Source organism: Rhinatrema bivittatum, chromosome 4 (genome assembly GCF_901001135.1).
Source record: "Rhinatrema bivittatum chromosome 4, aRhiBiv1.1, whole genome shotgun sequence".
NCBI lineage: Eukaryota > Metazoa > Chordata > Amphibia > Gymnophiona > Rhinatrematidae > Rhinatrema > Rhinatrema bivittatum.
In genome coordinates this window covers 445,730,440-445,745,662 of record NC_042618.1, presented here as the reverse complement: position 1 = coordinate 445,745,662, position 15,223 = coordinate 445,730,440, and the positions used below count along the sequence as shown (strand labels likewise).

The window sequence follows — 15,223 nt, the reverse complement described above, 5'->3', positions numbered from 1 at the left end:
GGTTCGTCTCCACTGTTTTTCAGTTTGTCTCAGTGTTCGCTTTGAGGTTTTCAGTTCTGGGGTGTACCATGGGGCTTTTTGCTTTGTAGATTGTTTGATTTCTTTTTTTATCGTGGGACATAATGTATTGGCTATGTCAGCATTGATAGATATCCAGGAGTTTGTGGTGGTGTTGGCGTCATTCAGGTCGATTGTTTTTAGTGCCTCCGGTAACAGTTCGGCGATATCTTCACTGGAGCATGGTTTGGTGAATTCGATGATTCGGTTGTCGGTTATTCGATTTAGGTTATGGAACCTAACATCATGTAACTACAGCATGGGTTATTTTTCCCTATATGCAACACCTTACACTTGTCCACATTAAATTTCATCTGCCATTTAGATGCCCAATTTTCCAGTCTTGCAAGGTCCTCCTGCAATGTATCACAATCCGCTTGTGATTTAACTATTCTGCATAATTTTGTATCATCTGCAAATTTGATAACCTCACTCATCGTATTCCTTTTCAGATCATTTATAAATATATTGAAAAACACCATTCCAAGTACAGATCCCTGAGGCTCTCCACTGTTTACACATTTCCACTGAGAAAACTGACCATTTAATCCTACTCTCTGTTTCCTACTACCATCGTCAGGGGGATCCATTTAGGTGATCCCCACTATAGAAAGAGAAGACACTCTCCCAGCTGAGATCCTGTGGGGCTGACAGAGCTATCTGCTGCTGCACCTGGGACCAAGCCCTGCCTAGGCTTGCTGATGTTCCATCTTCTTGGCTGCTGGTCCTGATTTATCCCTGTGGACATTATCTGGAAGAGTCACATAGGCAAACCCTGCAGTGGGAGCTGGTCACTCGTGAAGGGAGAAACCTAAGGGCATCACCACTATTGGAGCTTCTTCAAGATCTACCTGGGGATTAGGGTTTTTGGTGGCTATTTGAGGATTTTGGGTGGCCTTGTGGATGGCATGAGGGTATGTTTAGGTGGGTTCTTTTGCTGATTGTTTTAGTTATATTAATTGTTTGAGCAGCTGAACTAGTAATTTGTCGTTCCCTAATGAGAGTGGGATTGGTTTGAGTTATGCACGTATTTCTGATGTATTTATATTTTGTTAATATTTTGCATTTTTTGATTTGTTTTTGTATTTTATTGATGCAGTATATTATGTGATATACCAGATTATCTATTGTATTATTCTGTAGACTGCTTTGAGAGTAACTTTGTTTGAGGACAGCAATCTGTAAGTGTAACATAAAAACAAATAGACATTTGCAAGGACCTTTATTGGCTCCACACTCTGCTGGCTATCTGTATGATTTATTGAATGTGGGATTCTACTCTACATAAAAACAAATGACATATTTGTGCTTAATTTTTAATACACCTCTAAATTTTGTACAGAGCTGAGATGGTGAGAGAAGGGGATGAGATGGGAGGGAAGAGCTGAGGTAGTGAGGGAAAAAGGGAAAGCTTCTGGAGGGAGGGAAGCAACTAAGAAAAGGGAGTGAGAAAAGTAGGAAAGCTCAGAAAGGAGGGAGTAAGAAGGGGTAGAGGCTTTGAGGAGAAGAGACCATCTAGAGGGTGGGAAGTGAGGGTGAGAAGCAAGGGTGATGGAGGGGAGAGAATCTGGAGGGTGAAGGTGAGAAGAGGGTAGGAGTATCTGGAGGGAGGATGGGATGGATGAAGAGATGGTGTGAAGGACCTAGAGGGCCCTGGAAGGGGTTGAGAGGCAGTGGAAAGAGACAGGTCTGTGAAAGGGGTGTGAGTGTGGGAACAGCACTCAGGAAGCAAGGGAAAGGGAAGGAACGGGAAGTTGGCTATGGAGGTAAAAGAAAGAAGAAAAGGAGGGAATGAATTACAATAAAGGAGATGGGGTGGGTTAGGAAGGTAGGTAAGTGCCGGGGAGGGGATTAATAAAGAAGGTGAAAGTGGGGGACTCGAGAGTGGGTGACACACAGAGGGGGAATAGGAGGCTGGGGAAGGAGAGACAGAGGGAGAATGGGAGATGGAAAGCTGGTAGGGAGATGAAAGAGAGAGATTAGGGACTGGAGGTTGAGAGAAGGGGAGAATAGGACAAAATCTAGCTATGAGTAGATGGAAATGAAGAACAAGATAAAAGGGAAAGATCAATATCAGAGAGAGAGAGAGATGTAGAGCAGGAAGGGAAAACAACAGGAGGAGAGAGAAGAAATTAAAAATGATTAGGAAATCTAGCAAGGAAGTGGAAAAAAGAGACTGGACCAACCCAATTATGGAAAAGCTACCCAGACCACAAAGATAGAAAAGATTTTATTTCAATTTTTATAAATTGGAATATTGGGTAATGTGCATTTCTTCTAGTTTTGTATCTTGCAAAGTACAAGAGAAAATGCATTTCTGTTTCTCTTTTTCCAGGGCTACACTGCTCACCGGCTCTGGCTTCTTGTGGTTTCCATGTCAGTTTTGGTCTGTTTGTTTTTGGGGTATTTCTTATGGTCCCTTATTCTGTATTAGATGAAGGTCTGTCCATGTTCTACATGTGTGAGTTAGGTGAAGGATTCTAGTAATGTGTAGTTCCTGTGTAGGGATCTGTAGCAGCAATCAACAGGGGAATGTGCAGAAAAATTCAATGTCCACACTTATTCCCCTGTTGATTGCTGCGATTTAGTGCGTGCAGTAGTGCTCCTGTTTGGCAATTTGGGATCTGTAGCAGACCAGCTTGTTCTGTTTTCCATTCTGCATTGTATCAAGAAAGTCGGTATATAAAAGCCTTTAATAAATAAATAAATAAATAAATAAGTAAATAAATGTCCCAATAGGAGGTGTATTACTGTTCTAGGAAACACTGCAGTGTTTACATTGCTGCCATTTCATAGGCCAGTTTGAGTTTTTGAGTTCTTGGTGTCAGAGCTGCTTTGGTATGGCAGGTTTGCTACATATTGTTGAGTGTGTTATAGTTCTGCAATAGGAGGTGTATTGGTGTTCTAGGGCCCAGTGTAATATTTACAATGTTGCCTTTTCAAAAGGTAGAGTTGTTACTTTTTGAATCCATGGAATTAGTGCTATTATGAAAAGTTTGCTATATAGGTACTGATTTTTATTTTAATTATTTATTTATTTTGCGGTTTTGTGTTACTTCACACTGTATCTGGTGGCGGAACTGTATTTGTGTTGATGAGGTGAAACCAGAATTTGAATATGTATTATTTTGTATGGTGAGTTGTAGGTCCATTGTTATAGGAATTTCTGTGGATGTGGAGCAGGGGTGGCTCAAGGCAGCCTGCTGCCTGAGGCAAGGAACAAGAGCCCCCCCCCCCCCCTCAGAACTGATCCCTGCTCCTCAGGGGGGCAAAGGGTAAAGAAGTCAGATGGGGAGAGGGAAAAAAGGAAACCCCCCCAGATTGACATGGATTGGTAGCAATGGTCACACTTTCTCTCCCTGACCTCTGCACTCTCTCCAGTCCCCTTCCTCACCACTCCAGTGTTGGCCTTAGAAATACAGAAATATGTATTCTTTAGATATAGAAATTCTGCAGCTACATAATAAAGACATTTTTTCATGTTCTACCAATTGTGTATCCCTGGATCACTCTTCACCGGCAAAACTGAGTCAAAAAGTCCCCAACACAAATTTCAAAGTTTGTCTAAATAATCAAGAAATAACGCACATGCCTTGACTATGCATACATTGGCCTGACATTACTTGTATCTGGTAACTTGGCTATAAGACATTACAAGGAAAACACTAGCCAGTTCTAGACACCCCCCAGTAAAACTATTTTGTAAATTGATTGACAGCACTGAATCAACAAATTTAGAAAATAGATGCAAGATCATATTCAGATGATATTTAACACCTCACAAATTATTTATTTATTTATGTTATTTATTTATTTAACATCTCTTTTATATCGATATCCGTTCGCACATCGCATCGGTTCACAATAAACAAAAACTTTTGGGCGGTGCCCTTACATGTAACAGATAACTTACATTGGGCGGTGCCCTTACATGTAACAGATAACTTACAATTATGCAGAATAGTTAAATTACACAAAATATACCACAAGCATGGAAACAAATACAGAATAAAGAGACCATAATGCAAAAATAGAAATGTGCAGACTGTTATGAACCCTGCCTGCGGAGCTAACCCCCGCAAGCAGGCCCTGCTTACCTTACCCCATGCTGCTTTCTTCTGCCCGACGCGGCTGGTGCCGCCAGAGTCGGGCCTTCAGCGCGGCCGAAGCCACGGACTTGCCTTCCTGCTGCGGCCCGGAGGACCTCCATCTGTTCCTCCCTTCATGCGGCAGGAGCTGTGGACTGTTGCCTGCCCTCTCTGCGGCCAAAGCCACCGCCGACATCTGCTACATCTTCGCGGCACGGAGGCCACAAGCCCTGGCCTGGATTAGCGGCTGGAGCCGCCCCGGGGCTTCCTGCAGCGGCTGGAGCTGCTGCCGTCATCGGGCCTGCTTCTCAGGCCCAGCCCTGCTGATACGCACGAAGTCGTGCAGGACCACTGTCCACGGTCCTGCACAGTTCCTGCTACTTCCCTTAGGCGCCGGCGCGCGCTTCTCTTCTGAATTTAAAGGACCAGACACAGGAATTGTGCTGGCCCCACCTATGATTGGACTTCCTGCTCCAACCCTATAAAAGGGCTGCTCCGTCACTTCAGTCTTGCCTTGCATTGGAGTTACTTCACTTTGGAGGCTCCTGCCTGCCAGAGCTCCATCAGGTCTTCTTCGTGGAGCTCCTCTTCATTTTGTCTTCATGTCATGTCAAGTCAAGTCAAGTCTTCGTGCCTGAGGTCCTCGTCCAGGTCTCCTGGTGTTTCGTCTCCTGGTGTTTCGCCTCCTGGTGTCCTGCCCTTCTTGGTGTTCTCTTCAGTTCTCTTGAGCCTTCCGTTCTGCCGGACGAGGATCTCCAGGTGACGCTTCTTCATCTTGGGAGATGCCGGCAGTGGACTTCGGTCCCTGCACTCCTGAGCTTCATGACCTGCCAGCCTTTGTGGAGCTACAGATGACATCTGGCTCCGTCGTCGGAGTCCCACCTCGACTGGATTCTTCCCTGTGCTCGTCCCGTTCTCAGTGTGGTCTGTGACCTGCCTCCTCAGGCTGTGTAGGGCACACAGTGGGACAGGGTGGTCTGCGACCAGCCCATTGGCTCCGCCCGTGAAGGTGGGCTGAGTAGGGCGCCCTGAGAGACAGTGCCAATGTTCACCTTCCCAGCTCTCGTCTCGTCTGGACTTCGTCAAGTTCCTCATCTCGTCTTGGATGCCGTTCCATCAGTCTTGGTGTCATGTCTTCACTTCGTCTTGTTCCTGATGTCGTCGCATCGACCCTGGTCCGGGATGCCGTCGCATCAACCATTGGTCCATGATGTCTTCGCATCAGCCTTGGTGTCATGTCCTCAACTACCTTGGTGTCATGTCTTGATCCAGCCCTCGTCTCTGATGCCATCTGCATCAGCCTTGGTGTCATGTCTTTGTCTACGATGCCGTAGCATTGACCTCGGTGACATGTCTTCATGTCAAGGCCTGTCTGCCCTTATCCTCAGGCAAGGCCTGCTGCTCCATGCCAATCTAAGCGGCAGGTCTGAAAGGGCTCAGAATGGTCGGAAGACCATTCACATTCCAACATCATCATGTTGTTGGCCTTGGGAGCTTGCAGGCCTGACAGAGGGTAAGACCGTCAGCCATGCTGGAGCACGCCGTCAACCCTCGGTTCGGCCCTGGATCCATCTGGGGTCGGGCTGAGGCCCAAGGGCACACTAAAACACCCCCCGTATGTAACAGAATGCAAGGCCTTTCGAGGCTGCCTACGTAACACAGACAAAACCTGAACTGGAAACCGCAACAAGCCAGATGATGTATGCAGCACAACATTACCATTCTTCATAAAGTATCAAACAATATAAACAAGAAACATACTGTTACAGTTCTGGCCGCGAGCGCCATGACCAGACCCTTACCTCCGTGCTCCTGGACCTGTTCCCGCTTCTGGAGGCCTGGTTTGCGGCCTGTTTGGTGGCGTCCCCGCGGGGGCCGCACCGCCGGGAAGCCTCCCATGGTGAACTATCTACAGTCCGGAGAATTGATGGACCAGAGGCAGCATGGATTCACCAGGGGAAGATCCTGTCAGACAAATCTGATTGACTTTTTCGACTGGGTAACCAAGGAATTGGATCAAGGAAGAGCGCTAGATGTCATCTACTTGGATTTCAGCAAAGCTTTTGATACGGTTCCGCACAGGAGACTGGTGAATAAAACAAAAAGCTTGGGAGTGAGTGCCGAAGTGGTGACCTGGATTGCAAACTGGTTGACAGACAGAAGACAATGCGTGATGGTAAATGGAACTTTCTCTGAAGAGAGAGCGGTTTTAAGTGGTGTACCGCAAGGATCGGTGTTGGGACCGGTCCTGTTCAATATCTTTGTGAGCGACATTGCGGACGGGATAGAAGGTAAGGTTTGTCTTTTTGCGGACGACACTAAGATCTGCAACAGAGTGGACACGCCGGAAGGAGTGGAGAGAATGAGACGGGATTTAAGGAAGCTGGAAGAGTGGTCGAAGATATGGCAGCTGAAATTCAATGCCAAGAAGTGCAAAGTCATGCATTTGGGGAGTGGAAATCCAAATGAACTGTATTCGATGGGGGGGGGGAAAGGCTGATGTGCACGGAGCAGGAGAGAGACCTTGGGGTGATAGTGTCTAATGATATGAAGTCGGTGAAACAATGCGACAAGGCGATTGCAAAAGCCAGAAGAATGCTGGGATGCATAGAGAGAGGAATATCGAGTAAGAAAAGGGAAGTGATAATCCCCTTGTACAGGTCCTTGGTGAGGCCTCACCTGGAGTACTGTGTTCAATTCTGGAGACCGTATCTACAAAGAGACAAGGACAAGTTGGAAGCGGTACAGAGAAGGGCGACCAGGAAGGTGGAGGGTCTTCATCGGTTGACATACGAGGAGAGATTGAAGAATCTAAATATGTACACCCTGGAGGAAAGGAGGAGCAGGGGTGATATGATTCAAACTTTCAGATACTTGAAAAACTTTAACGATCCAAAGACAACGACAAACCTTTTCCAACAGAAAAAAATCAGCAGAACCAGAGGTCACGAGCTGAGGCTCCAAGGAGGAAGACTAAGAACCAATGTCAGGAAGAATTTCTTCATGGAGAGAGTGGTGGATGCCTGGAATGCCCTTCCGGAGGAAGTGGTGAAGTCCAAAACTGTGAAGCACTTCAAAGGGGCATGGGATAAACATTGTGGATCCATCAGGTCCAGAGGACACGTATAAAAGAGCAGGTAGCAAAACACTGCACGGAGCGGCAGTAGCCACAGAGGCATTCACGGAGCGGGATGCCAGTGGCCAGTGGTAGGTGTCCACCTTCATGGAGCGGAAGGATGTAGGGCTGTCATCTCCCAATTAAATAAAAAAAAACAAAAAACAAAACAGGGATGGGATCCATCAGGTCTAGAGGACACATATAAAGAGCAGGTAGTAAAATACTGCACGGAGCGGCAGTAGCCACAGAGGCATTCACGGAACGGGATGCCAGTGGCCAGTGGTAGGTGTCCATATAAAGAACAGGTAGTAAAATACTGCACAGAGCGGCAGTAGCCACAGAGGCATTCACGGAGCGGGATGCCAGTGGCCAGTGGTAGGTGTCCACCTTCACGGAGCGGAAGGATGGAGGGCTGTCATTTCCCAATTAAATAAATAATAAAAAAAAACCAGGGATGGGATCCATCAGTTCTAGAGGACGCATATAAAGAGCAGGTAGTAAAACACTGCATGGAGCGGCAGTAGCCACAGAGGCATTAACGGAGCGGGATGCCAGTGGCCGGTGGTAGGTGTCCACCTTCACAGAGTAGAAGGATGAAGGGCATCCATCTCCCAATTAAAAAAAAACAAAAAAAAAACAGGGATGGGTTCATGGGCTATAGGTATTACCAATTATTAGGCTTTTCAATATTTGATGATAGTTAATGTGACTTTCAAGGCATGCTTCACTTTCGGTGCATGTCCGGCATGACTCCCTGCTTCAATGACAGGGGAAAAGAAAAACTGATACTTCACACATTTCCAGCATTGCCCTCTGCTTCATGGCAGAGAGCTATGCTGCCGCTTACCCAACTAATCAAACTTAATATTTCACTGGGAAGCAGCTCCATCACTGCTCTCTACATTAATAGTGGGGGTGAAAAGGGAATTAGAACATAAGGTTACTAAGAGCCAAGAGAAACAGTTAAGTATGAGAAAAAATAAGTGTAAGGCTTGCTGGGCAGACTGGATGGACCGGTTGGTCTTCTTCTGCCGTCATTTCTATGTTTCTGTGTTTCTATGGATGCCCTGCTTCTAGGCACGCGCGCACCCACTTGGGTGCTTTTCTAGGCCGTTTCCTGCCAATGGTGACTCTGCCCACTTCCTGACATCAGACGCCGCGGCCTTGATAAGCCGGCCGCGGACACTCAGTCTTTGCCTTGCAACAGGTTTATTTATTTATTTATTTATTTATTTAACTTCTTTTACTATACCGACACTCAAGACCAGGTCTTATCGTACCGGTTTACATTAGAACATGGGGAAACCAATTAACGTATAAGTAGAAATGAGAAGTTACATTAAAACAGGGAGAGTAAAAACATGGATGTTGGAAGATAGGACAGAATTAAACTATAACAGAAATGGGAGATCGAGTAATCAAGCAATAAGTTAACAAAATTACAAACTATAGGTTTACCTCCTGGTTCCCTGTTGCTTCGTGCCCCAGCGTGAGTTGCCTTGGTACTCGCTCCGTTCCTGCTTGCCGGCTACAGTACCTGCTTGGTTCCTGCTTGCCTGCTACAGTTCCTGCCTGGTTCCAGTACCCGAGTCTTGCTACAGTTCCTGTCTGGTTCCAGTACCCGAGTCTTGCTACAGTTCCTGCCTGCTTGGTTCCAGTACCCGAGCCCTGCTACAGTTCCTGCCTGGTTCCAGTTCTCAGTCCTGATCATCAACCCACCTAAGACCCAGCGGCTGGGCTCCTACAGGCTCCTCCCGGGGAAGCACCAGCTTTCAGGGTGAAGAGCACCTCTACATCCTGCCTGAACATCTGCCTCCCGGCCTGCCACATACTAGAGACATTGAACACCTATCCCAGTCTCCTGCAGGTTGGCCCAAGGGTCCACTAAATTGAGACTCCATAACAGATTGCAAGGCCATAGACTCGGCGGATGCGCTTGTCCCCTTGGACCTGCCAGGGTTGGGCCAGCAGCTGCAGTATCAACAACAGTACCTCGAGGTCCTTACTGGTTCGGTAGGGGAATTAACTGCCCGATTGGATGCCAGGGCCTCGTCTGCCTCAGAACCAGTACCCAAGGGTCAAGACTCTTCGGTGACTCAGCTGCCGGCACCCTCTCGTTACACTGGTGATTCAAGGACCTGCCGCGGCTTTCTGAACCAATGTTTTATACGGTTCTCCCTGTTGCCTCAGCAGTTCCCCTCAGATGCGGTGAAAGTGGCGTATATCCTGTCCCTGCTTGATGGGAAAGCCTTAATATGGGCTTCTCCCCTTTGGGAAAACAATGATCCCTTGCTAATGAACTTACAACAGTTCATCTCGAACTTCTGACAGGCCTTTGATGAGCCCGCCCGAGTAGCTACGGCTACATCGGATCTGCTGCAACTCCATCAGGGGGCTCGCTCCTTGGCAGATTATGCTATGGAATTCCGGACTTTAGCCCAAGAAGTAGGTTGGCATGATGATAGTCTTAAGGCCATCTTTTTGGAGGGCCTCTCCGGACGCATAAAAGATGAGATTGCTGCCCGAGATCTGCCAGAGGACCTCAACGCTTTAATAAAGATGGCTGCCTGCATTGACCGCCACCTACAACAATGGGCCAAGGAGCAGCACTCCTCTCGCCACAGTTCTGCTTCTGTGTCAGCGAGATCTGCGTCTTCTCCTAAGACTTCTCGTCCAGACGCTCCCACCTGCAAACCCATGCAGCTGGGACGGGCCCCACTCTCTGCTGAAGAGAGGCAACGTTGCCGTTCATTGAAATTGTGCAACTTAGTCTTTCGTCTGTGTTCCATCCCCAGACTAATGGGCAAATGGAACGGACTAACCGAACCTTAAAGACTTTTCTCCGGTCGTACGTGAATGAATGACAAGATAATTGGGCCAAGTTACTCCCGTGGGCGGAGTTCTCATATAATAATCACACGCATGCTGCTACTGGAAGTTCACCTTTCCTCGTTGTCTATGGGAAGCAACTTCTACCTCCCTTGCCTTCGCCTGAACCTAGTGCACTCCCGGCAGTGCAACTTTCAGCCTGCCAGCTTCTTTCCTTATGGACTTCTATCCAGGGAAAGCTCCGTAAAGCCGCCCAGTCCGCCAAGAAATGGGCGGATAGGCATCGTCAGCCAGCGCCTATTTTCCTTCCTGGAGACCGCATCTGGCTTAGTACTAAAAATCTACAGCTACGAATCCCATCTCGAAGACTAGCTCCGAGATTCTGTGGGCCTTTTCGAGTCACCGAACGAATGGGAGCAGTCTCTTACCGACTACGCCTACCCTCCTCCATGCGCATACATAACGTGTTCCATGTGTCATTGCTGAAGCCTCTTGTTTTATCCAGATACCACTCCCGGGCTCCTGAGCCATCGGATCCTTCAGTACCGGATGATGTTACGTATGAAGTACGTGAGATCTTGGATGTCCGGTTCCATCAACGATGCTGGGAGTACTTGCTTGCCTGGGAGGGTTGCGGACCCGAGGATAATTCTTGGGAACCAGGCCGTAACATCCTTGACAAGGACTTATTACGGCAGTTCCATCTGGACCACCCAAGTAAACCCGGACCGGCTAAGAGGGGGCGTAAGAGGGGAGGTACTGTTACGGTTCTGGCCAAACCAATCTCCTCTCTTCACTCTCTCTTATTTCTGTCATTGTCACTCTCCCAGACCAGTGTCTCTTTCTCACTCCCCCCCCCCCCCCAGACCAGGCTCTCTCTCACCAGTCACTGTCATCCCCTCACTCCTTAGCAGTCTCTAGCTCTCAAGTCACTGTGATCCCAGACCAGTCTCTCTGTCTTTCCAGTCATATCACCACCCTCCCCAGACCAGTCTCTCGCTAGCTCTGTCATTATCACTGCCTCTCCCCAGACCCTTCTCTTTCTCACCAGTGTCATCTCCTCTCCCCAGACCAAACTCTCTCTCTCTCTCCCTCCAGTCACTATCACTCGCCCAGACCATTCTCTCCCACCCACTGTCATCCCCTCTCCCCAGACCAGACTCTCTCTCTCTCTCTCCAGTCACTGTCACTCCCATCCCGAGACCAGTCTACCTCTCTCTCTTGTCATTCACTGTCTCCCCTGCCCCCAGACTAGTCTCTCTCTCTCTTCAGTCACTGTGTGTCACCCCCCTGCCCCCAGACCAGTCTCTCTCTCTTCTCATACTTCAATCACTGTTACTCTCTCTCTCTCTCTCTCTCTCTCTCTCTCTCTCTCTCCAGAAGCAGGGAGGAGTCAGATTGCATTTGGCCAAATTCAGAGGCTCCAGTGGGAGTTTGACAGTGGCTCACCTTAGTGCTGCTAAGTTGGGCTTGCAGCAGCCTATTCAATGCCTGGCTGCTTGCACCAGGTCTCCTGCTCTGCTTCCCTCTCTGGCTGCCTCTTCTGGTCCCTGTTGGCTGCCTTACAAAGATGCTGTGGCCTCTACTCTCTCATAGTTGCACCCTCGCAGCTCTGCCTCTAACCCTAACACTCCATCAGCAATCAGCTCAATTTCCCAGCCAAGATGCTGAGCAACAGAAGGGACGGACAGGGCTCAACTGAAGCTGAGCAATGAAATGCCACTGGCGCTGCAATTTTTTAAAAAGAATAGTGCTTTCCTTTTTTTTTTTTCTGTGATATCCTGTGGGGACAGGATATCACAGAAAGGGCACAGCACCAGCATCAAGCAATGCAGCAACTTGAGCAAGCAAGGTGGAACCAGCAAAGGGGACCAGTCAGCACTTTGCTTCAGCCTGGCCCCTTGCTCAGCGTAGGTCTACAGCACAAGGCAGAAGAAACTGGTGAGCCTGCGTGCAGTGGTGACATGAGATGCTGCACTCACTGCACACCTTTCCGCTTTTATTGTTTTTAAATGTTTGGTATGTGCATGCTAATTGGCTCATGTGAGGCACTGAGGCAGATGCTACAGGGGTGTTCTATTCAGGGCGGGGGAGGGGGAGGTATTTCTTTGCCACCTCAGAATTCTGCCGCCTGAAGCAGCTGCCTCATGATAGAACCGCCCCTGATATGGAGGGTGTTACATAACTGGAAGTGCAAGATTTATATTGAGATTTTGTCCTTTCCTGTACAGACTTCAGACTTACTCCAATACCCATATAGAAGAATTGGCTGAATAAGGTTATCAAATAATTTTATTTGTACCCTGGATGGTTGAAACTGGCCAGGGGTTTTTTTAAGTTTCACAAAAGGCCCTTGATACTTTTTCTTATTGTCTTGTATAGTTAATTTAAAGGCAGAAAGGCAGGTTGATGGGGGAGGGGAGGGGTGGGTGGACCTTAGTGTGAAAATGTCATTTTGGCTCACCTCCCTTTCCACACACACACACACACACACACACAGTTACTTCTATCTAGAGACACCATTGGTAAAACCAGAACTCAGTCTACCTAGCCCGAAAAAAGACTCACTTTTCTTATCAAATGTTAGCTCATGCTATCTTTATTTCCCACCAGCCATCAAATACCAGGCTGCATATTTTATCCCTATAACTATTTAGATGTGCACAGGCTTGCCCTGGTTGATCTGTATTTGCTTAACCTTTGTGGTTAACTAATGCTTCTTTTTGCTAAATATTCCCACCTGTCAACAAAGGCTATAGACTAAAATAAAAAGCATCAACGTTTATTGCAATGGTACACATTGTTTAAGCTAAACAGAGAAAACAGTAACAGCGTGAGTTAATTGTTTAAATCACACTCCTCCATAAAGCTTCATAAAGAAGCACACATTTCAGTAAGACAGATGAATAAGAGAGCAATTCATGAGGAATATGGTAGGATGTAGATGGAGTGATTCTATCAGAGGAATTGACATGGATTTTCCTGAATACCATAAAGGACTCAGCTTCATTTTATTGCATTCTTAAACAGCAGGACTTGGACTAAAATACCAGTTTTGTGTGGTAATCTGACTACTCTCTACTAGAAAGAAGAGATAGACAAGGCTTTCCACTTAAGCATATATTTCTGTTATTGGGTAAGCTTCTGCATTTCAGCTTGAATTGCTACTAGGCTACAACAAAATATATGATTTGCAACACAGACATGATTTTGATGTCTCTAACAGCCTTAAAAGGAAGGTGTTCCACAAACCAACTAACTTTTGGAAGATAGTTCAAGATCAACAGGGTCAACTGAGCAAGCCAATTGTCAAGTATCTGACCACAAGATAAACTCACCCACATCTAGTTCAAGGATGTAATCCCACAGAAGTGGTTTATAGAAATTGTTAAATAAATACAGAAAAAATAAAACGTATATTTTACTGTAATCCACAGTACAGCTATTTTTTTTTTATTTTGAGGGTGGAGGGTATTAGATCTTCATTGCATCTTCCTCGCTTTCTTCCAAATTTTTGCAAGATGCAATGGGAACTGCAGGAACACTATATGAGGCTATTAACATATTCAAGCAATCAACAGTGAGCAAGAAATACTACAGGCAACAATCTTGAACATATTAGTCATTTGAATTTCTTAAAGTGACAGCACAAATACATTTTAGCACCATTTCAGTTATATACACCACACAGGGATTGACGTCAAACAATGTTTCCAGTGTACGCTGTAAAATACTTTAAAAAGTGTAACTGGTGCAATGAGACAAAAGAGGCATCCACTGTACAAGAACAAATATATAACAACCCTAAGGCTTCAGAAGTGCCTAGCCACTAGGTGTGGGGCTTGGGTTGAACCTTCAAGACAACCGCTGTTCCTCTGTGCTTCTTCTGCCTAACGTGAGGTTTCATCCATCTGGAAACCAACTCTTCCTAGAGAAGCAAATTCAAGTCAAGACCAGTGCAGATTCTGCCTGCAGCCTGCACTGTTCCCAAGCTGGCCCATGAGCTCCACCCACCCAGTGATATCATCCTCCTGTTGGAGTGAAGAAGCATCTGGGGCTGCCAGAAGCATTGTTCTCCTTTATTCTCTGCAACTGCCTGCCCAGAGAAGTGCGTAAGCCAGAGTGACAGCCAGTTAGTCTTTACTTTCCGCACCAGATTTAGCTTGCAACCTACACCATTCCCAGGCTGACTGGTGAACTCTAAGAATCTGGCTCCACCCCCAGTGACATCATCCACCTGACAGAGTGAAGTGACTGGGGTTGCCAGAGTTGCCTGTGGCACAGGCCTTTGTTGCACCCTGAGGGAGTAAAATATAATTGCATGAGTATTTCCCAGTGCTAAAGAAGCACCTGATGTTCTGAGAGTTAGGATGCATAGATTTTGGAATGTGTGAGTTGCTTTAATATTGTTATTTGGAACTGTAAGCACACAGCTGGGTCAGTAGTGTGAAGAACTGGCATTGATGCTGAAGGCACTGTTTTATGCTTGCCTTTTATATTTAGTTATTTTAATTGTAATTTCTTTTTTTCACTGTTTAATTCTGTGTCATTTTATCCAACAGATAAATACTTTATCTCAGAGACCTTGGGAATGGAAGATATGGAAAAAGAAATGTTTGCTAAGCTAGAACCCCCACTATCAAGGGCTTCAGGTCTTGCCTAGATTGCCATTTAGGCAGTATTTTCATTGGGATCTTACTCAGACTATTGTTCAGGAAGATCTGCCTTTGGCCCTGATTAATGCTGGGTCAGTTAGAAAAAAAGAGCCCAACTAGTTTTGATATTCTTGCAGATAATACTCTAGATATTTTATGCATTATGGAATCTGGATTGCTGGTAATAGCATCAGTTATTTTGATCAACTATGTCCATGGAGTTTAATTTATGAGTACTAACAAGAGTAGGGAAGAAAGGGGGAGGGGTGTTGGTTATTGTTACTAGTAATCTGGCTTGAATTTGTGCCCAAATAGATTTTCTGCCAGGCTGTGGAATCTTTATTGCTTTATGCTAAACATTTCAGTCTTTGCCTTGTGTACCATCCTCCAAGATTGCCTGGTGCAGACCCCATGGATATGGTAGAGATATTTGCAGATTTATTAGGAGAGGCATGCAAATTGTTGATCTCAGGCAA

At 46.5% G+C, this 15,223-nt stretch overlaps 1 long non-coding RNA gene across 1 annotated transcript in view; it reads right to left on the bottom strand.

Moving 5' to 3' along the window:
- Positions 1-15,223, bottom strand: part of LOC115091363 — a 215,880-nt gene that overhangs the window by 56,848 nt on the left and 143,809 nt on the right. The gene's annotated exons all lie outside the window — the stretch shown is intronic.